This window comes from Solanum pennellii, chromosome 8 (assembly GCF_001406875.1).
Source record: "Solanum pennellii chromosome 8, SPENNV200".
NCBI lineage: Eukaryota > Viridiplantae > Streptophyta > Magnoliopsida > Solanales > Solanaceae > Solanum > Solanum pennellii.
The window spans coordinates 57,904,267-57,911,812 of record NC_028644.1 but is presented as its reverse complement, the minus strand read 5'-3'; positions in this window follow the sequence as shown (position 1 = coordinate 57,911,812).

The window sequence follows — 7,546 nt, the reverse complement described above, 5'->3', positions numbered from 1 at the left end:
CCGCTCAGATATACCAAGGAATTACTAGATGATAATTTACTGAAAGCTTAATTAACCTCCCCAGTTGCCTCTCTCTCTCTCTCTATATATATATATGTATATATATATATATATGTATCAAATACGAATGTGTATTCTTGGTGAATACCCTTTGATTTGTTTTGGAGCATTATCCCCATCTCTCATACTAGATTTGAATAATTGAAGAGTCAACATTAAAGATTTTTTTGAAGTCTGAAACTTGTTGGTAGTTTTTGAGAGGGTGTGGTCGATATTGTTGCAAATACTTGATGATGTTGTACCTAAAAATTGAGGTGATGCATGTTAGTTTAGGGATATATTTGATCCAAAACAAATGTTGACTGTATTTTTAGATTAAAGTGGTGATGCATTTGTGAATCATTATTAATATGTTTCATTAGGAGGGTATATGTATCATGTTAAGTGTTTACAGATGTGTGTAAAAAGTCTTCATTCGACTTTGTTTTTATAAAAATTAAATAAAGATGTGCTCAATCAAATGGTGAAAAATAATTGGGATGACCAACCAATGAAAGTAAGGAATTAAAGATGAAAAGAAAGTTAGGAATTTGGAACGACAAATTTGGTCTTTTTATGTTTCATGAGTAGCATGCACTTTACAGTTTTTTATTCTTTAAATGGACAAAAATGGTCTCTTATATTTGAGTGTAGGTTTAAAATAATGCGTTGAGTTAACATTGCACTTGATAGTCTTGATTATTTAAGTTGTTAACGATTAACATTTTTTATCTCCAATAGAATATTTATCGAACTATGTATGTTTAGATTTGAAAAAATAAGAAGAAAATTAGTGAGGACTCTCATTAAAAGGCACATACCACTGAAAAAGGCCAAATAATGAGAAATAAAATTGATGGACATCAAATTGACAGACTCCATTGGTTCAAATTGAGGGAATACATCGTCTAGGTATGATATACAAATCTTAATATTTAGTAGAAAATGATATAAAATAGGGCAGCTTTCACATATAGCAAATACAAAATTCATATTTGTATGCTATAATAAATTTTACATAGTTGCATTCCATGACAAACATATATATGTATAATTCGCTATACATATACAATTGAAGCGAATTGTATAAAACGAATTGTATAAAACGAGAAAAAGAGAGATTATATATAATTATGAATTTGTATAAAACGAGAAATAGAAAAAGACAAAATAGACTTGAGAAGGAAAATACTTGTATTGTATAATTGTAAGTGTATATGAAGATTATTAATTTGTATATTTTGGTATTCATTCCAATTGTATAAGTATATATTTGATATTTTTATACAAATAAGAAACTTACTTGCCTGTAAGTTGTATAAGTACATGTTTTTTTGGTGGTGATTTTCAGTTCTATATGTATATATTATTATATGTGTTTAAATATAAATATGTATATGTATATTTATATATAACTATATTATTGTATATTCCACGTTTTATATATATGAAATTTGTATACAAATAAAATTTTGTATTAGCAGTTAATAGTTATGTATATGTTTTTTGTATTAGACTGTGTCAATTGTATATGGATATATGTATATGTATAAGTGCAATATATATATATATGATTTTGTGCTAGTGTAATATTTATATAATTAAAAATCTATATTAGTGGAAATCATACATAATTTATTTATTTTTAAAAAATTGATTTGAAGAGAGATTTTAGGAGAAATCAAAAGAAACTGGAAGAGAAAAATAGGAAAGGATTTGTATAACAAATAAGGGAAAAGACTCAAATATGCCATTAAACTTTCAGAATCGGCTCATTTATGTCATTAGTTAAAAGTTTGAGCCGTTCATGCCGTTACCGTAAAAGAAAAATGCTCATTCATGCCATTATTTTTTAACAGTGGTTTGCAACATCATTTTTGACACGAGACCAATTATAATTCGGCCACCTCATCAATTATTTTAATTAAAAAAATAAAATAAAATAATTCAATTTTTATTCAAAATTTTGATTTTTTCTAATTAAAAAAATTAATTCAATTTTTTTCAGAATTATAATTTTTTTATTTAAAAAATTGGTGACGTGGCCGCATTATATAAAATCTTAGTGATTTAAGGAACTTTCCTTATGCATTTAAACACATAAAATCTTAGTCATTTTAAGCATGTGTTTCGTTTGTGTATGATGAATCTCATACATACTTTAAATAATAGAAAATAAAAAATGTTGAATGATCTTACTAGATTTTTTTGTTGTTTTTATAAATTATTGATTAATATTTGTTCGTTGTGATATCCGTCTTTTTTTTTTTTTAAATCGAGTTAATTTGGAGTAAGTTCGAATTAATTTTGAAAAACAAATCTAGATACACATATTTGTGATTTAAGACACGTTTATGTATGTATTGCAAGTTCAAAACTTTAATCTCAGTTGAGTATGTTTTGGACTATTTCAAAAGGAGTAAATTTGTAAAAGTAAATAATTTTATAAGACATGTATACGGAAAAGGTTAAGGGTATATATGAATATTTGTACACATCTGTTAATATCAAATTAATTGCTGAAATAAATGATTAGCCTAATTTATTCAGACTTTTATGAATTTAGTTCAAAATGATTTAAAGAAAAAATCAATGAGAGTGACCATTGTGTCATCTAACTCACTCTTTTAACCTAACTATCAATTTAGTACCTAATTTAGCACAAGCAACTAATAAATTAGTGGTAGCGGTGACCACTTTTTTAAAAATCATTAATGTGCAGTCACACAATTAGACCTTGACATTGTATATTGATTTTCGATTGTTATGTTTACCAAAAAATGTTTATTCAAAGTATTCTAATCGTCAATTTAAACAATTAAAAGAGAATTAACTTTTTAAAATTTTTTTTACCTATCAATAGCTTATTATTTTAAAGTTAAGAGACATATATATAGATAAAAATTAAAGAATTAATAAGAGATATATTAATATTGGTCAAACAATTCTCCTTATTTCTTTTTTTTTTTAAAAAGAATTGTGCTAAATTTTATGATGACAATTAAAAAGAAACGACAAAAATATGATATTGCATTGCTTTGTATTTTTTCCATCCGTCTTCCTTACTTGATGTTTGTTGTGTTTACATATCTATTGATTCCGATTAGTTTTCTTCTTCTCCTTTTCCCAGAGTTAGTAAAATTTTGAGACATTAATTTAGCGAGGTTCACTTCATATTTTTGTGATCATAATATTATTAGTTTTTTGTTCGATCGTCCTATAACACCTATTGAGTATATATGTGATGCAAACAATAGCACTAGCAAGCCCTATTTATCTCTGTCAACGACAATATACTTTAGAAGCTTGGTGATTCACTTGTCATTTAGAAAGTCCGATTTTTTCTATCTCTATTTGTATCATATTTATTATTTCAGACGATGATGTAGCATTGACCAATTGTAATAAATTTTTATAACTCTTTGTACGGATAACATTCAGTTTTGACTGTATTTTTATCTATTACGCTTTTAGTAATATAACACCCAAAACTTTCAAATTATAAATCCGTTTCTAATTAAAATAGAATGACAACTACATTAATAGCTCAATTGTTTAAAATATCACAAGTTTGGATACAAGTGTTGTCATATATTTTCTTTGTTCAACAATAATTGTTTACTATACTAAAATAATTGTTCAATAATATTTGTTCAATTTAAAAAATTAAGAGATAATTTATCTTTTATTTCCATGTTACCATAGCTATATGTCACGACCCAAAACGCGTCGTGAATGGCACCCACACATAACTACCTAGGTGGGAGAACCAATGAATTCAACCTTAAATTACAAAATACAAGCATAACGCGGAAACTCAAATGTTACTAAATATCATTTCCCAAAAACCTGAAAGTCATCACAACAAGGACATCTAATCTCCAATTTCTGAGTCTAAGAGTATCAAAGACACCAAAATAAATGAAATAAAGTAATTCGTGTCCGAAAACTAAGGACATCAGGTAATGACTGAAAGAATCCAACTCAAGCTCGAATGAATAGCTCACCCTTAAACCTTATATGACGAGACTTGATAGAGCTGAGGGCGATTCAAATTCGTCGGTACACTTACTGCACTCCATATAAGAAAAATAAAGAAAAATACAAGTAGGGCTCAGTACGAGGCAACATGTACTGAGTAAGTATCATCGGCCAACCCAAAATAGTAACTAACATACACTGAATAATAGTATAAAATCAACTATAGTACTTAATAGGTGAGAAGCAACAAACAACATGAATGAGTGACAATTGAAGCAAGTACCTAATTAAAACAATATCAAGCACACACAAGGACTCATGCCTCCACGCCACGTTCGTTGGAAAATGGGTTCTTTGAGATTGAGTACATTAAATTAATTCAATATCCTTTTCCTTTAATGTTTCTGTGTCGGAACGTGACACTCCGATCCAACTATACCGTGTCGGAACGTGACACTCCGATCTAATTATACCGTGTCAGAACGTGACACTCCGATCCAACTATACCGTGTCGGAACGTGACACTCCGATCCAATTATACCGTTAATTTATCCTTTATTATCACCGATTTCAATTCATTGTTATATTATTTTCATCAAGCCTTCTTTATTCAAGGCATCACTTCAATAGAGAGGGTTAGAGAACATAAATTCTACGGTCTCAGGATTTCAGACCAATCACAAACCACACAACCAAATCACACAATCACACAGTCAAGTACATAGAGAACTTCACAATATCATTCAATGCATATCAATCACTATTAAGAGTTTACTATCAAATAGCATAAACCATAACCTACCTCCACCGAAGAACCGAAATCAAGCAAGCTACTTCTCCAATACTTTTCCTTTCCTCAATGCTTCCGAACCTTTCCAATCTATCAAATATATATGTGCATAATTTGTAAGTTAACGATTTTATAAACTCTAATATTATTCTATGTCTAGCCTAGTCCCAAAAACTCATTTAATTCTATAATCAATTTGCTAAAGTTCAAACTTAAGGGTAAGTCTTAATTCTTCTTATTAGCATATCTTTAATAGAATTTAAACAATTCTGTACACCTAAAATTTAATTACGTATGTCAATAAGTTAAACTTAAATTGTAGTGGATCATATGTAAAAAATATATCATCAACATCAAGGACTGATATTCACCGGCATCAATCTATCTGTACGCTAGGATGTAAAACTTTTTGCCTGCATTGTACTTAGTCCATTCTTAAATAATCACATATGTAAGTCATGATTACTCAATCATTGTCATTATCATGGCAATCATTAGCCACTTTCAATTTTCAACTTCTTTCCGATTCACATTATTAAATTGGTAAAACCTATCCCTCCAGCGACCATAATAATTACACACTACCAAATTTAGTATGCAGTGCCACTGGACTTGTAAGGTAAAGCATCGCAACGGCAGTAAACACGTATCCGCAGTACCCACAATTTCATTCTTTCACCCAACGTTATAATAGTAATGATAATCCGATAATTTACACCCATATTTCAAATACAAAATTTTGGCGGATGGTTTACCTGAGTCGCTCCACCTTCATCTTCCCTTCACGTTGCTTTCTGTTATTCTTTTCTTTCTTCTTTTCTTTTCTTCTACTGATTAGTTTTACCCTAATTATTATATGACTAATTATAAAAGTGATAAAAGTGACCCCTTATTAATGATAAAGTTATTTTCTTTAATCATCATTTAACTTAATTATAAAAACTACCCCACTAAATTCATAATTGTAATTACGAATAGTCCAAAATATCCAATTAGAATCTACCGAAAAATTATTTTATGAAACACAAGGCTTTAGCTCTCAAAACGACTAAAAGGGTCGTTACACTATAAAATACTGTTTAGCATCTAATAAATTTTTTAAAGTGTTAAATTTAATAAAAATTAAAAAATAAAATAATATTATTTCTATTATTTATTATTTTTTAAAAAATATACCAAATCGATAATGAACAACTATTCATCGATAGAGCACATTATATACATGTGAAGTGTCTAACTGTTCACATGATTAGTTCAGATGCATTGCCAATCATTTTCTACCAACTTCTGATGTTATACGATATATTATTATATTAAAATATAATATATTACATAGATAATGCAAGACTATTAATATATTATTTGAGACTATAAAATTGACAAACAAAAGTAAAGCATTTTAATTTCAAATTTTGCACAAATATCCAAATGGTAATCAAAAGTTACATAGCTAATGCCAAATTTTATGCCAAGAGCGTTCTCTAAGGTATTCCTCTATGTCCTATATTAGTTGATCATATTAATTATATGTATTATTAAATTAAAAAAAATATTAATTAATTTTTTTATATTAAATTTACACTTAATTCTTTTAAAAATATTATCTTTTTATGCAGTAAAAATGCACAAGTATCTCTTAGAGTAGGATCGAAATTCTAGAGACACACTTTAACTAAACTAAGGTCTTATTACTCTTGAATTTATTTTTTTATGATTTTGGTTACCTTTTTGACTTACATGACATCCAAATATCTCTCACACGCCTCAATTGCGTGGAGTCGCGGAGTGTGCCATGTAAGACAACATATGCACAAAATTAAAGAAAAGGTCCAAAATAACTCCTCATCTTTGGACTTAGACTTGAAGTCATCTTGAGTTTTTACATGGAGCACTAACAATCCCTCTTGTTTGCAATATTGGTGAACTTTTAGTCCTCATTGAAAGTGCACCAATATTGCAAACACGATGGATTATTAGTACTCCATGTGAAAACTAAAAAAAAATACTTTTAATCTTAACCTAAAGATGAGACACTATTTTGAAACCTTTTCTCACAAAATTACAAAAAAAAAAAAAATTCACTAGAGTAACAAGACTTTAGTTTAGTTAAGTATGTCTATGAAATTTTTATCATAATCTAAAAAGATATTTATACATTTTCCCTTTTTATGATATCTAAACTCACAAAATTACAAAAAAAAAAAAAATTCACTAGAGTAACAAGACTTTAGTTTAGTTAAGTATGTCTATGAAATTTTGATCATAATCTAAAAAGATATTTATACATTTTCCCTTTTTATGATATCTAAACATATCAGATAAAAAATTGATTAACTAATATAAAACGAAGAAAATAGGTTTAATAGCATCTCCAAAATAGAAAAGAAGTCGCGGTTGGCGATTTCATTTGAAGAAAAATGGTGTTAGGTGAGTTGCTACATCAATAGCTATGATCACGTCTTCGCTATTCCTCTCCCTTTTGACTCTCCTCTTTTCTTTTCTACTATATTAGAAGTGTCACTTTAAAAATGGATTCAACATGTGTTATTGTTTAGGGTAATTATGACCTTATAGGTTGGACCAAATTGATACGTGTCATTTGCCCTAAAAATTGAAGAGCCACGCATCACTGCATTTGGCTTGTGGCAATTTCTCCATTCTTCTCTCTCTCGGTCATGGAACCTGTTGCTTATCATACTGATTTTTTCCGCCATTTTTGGGGATTTATTAGAGCGT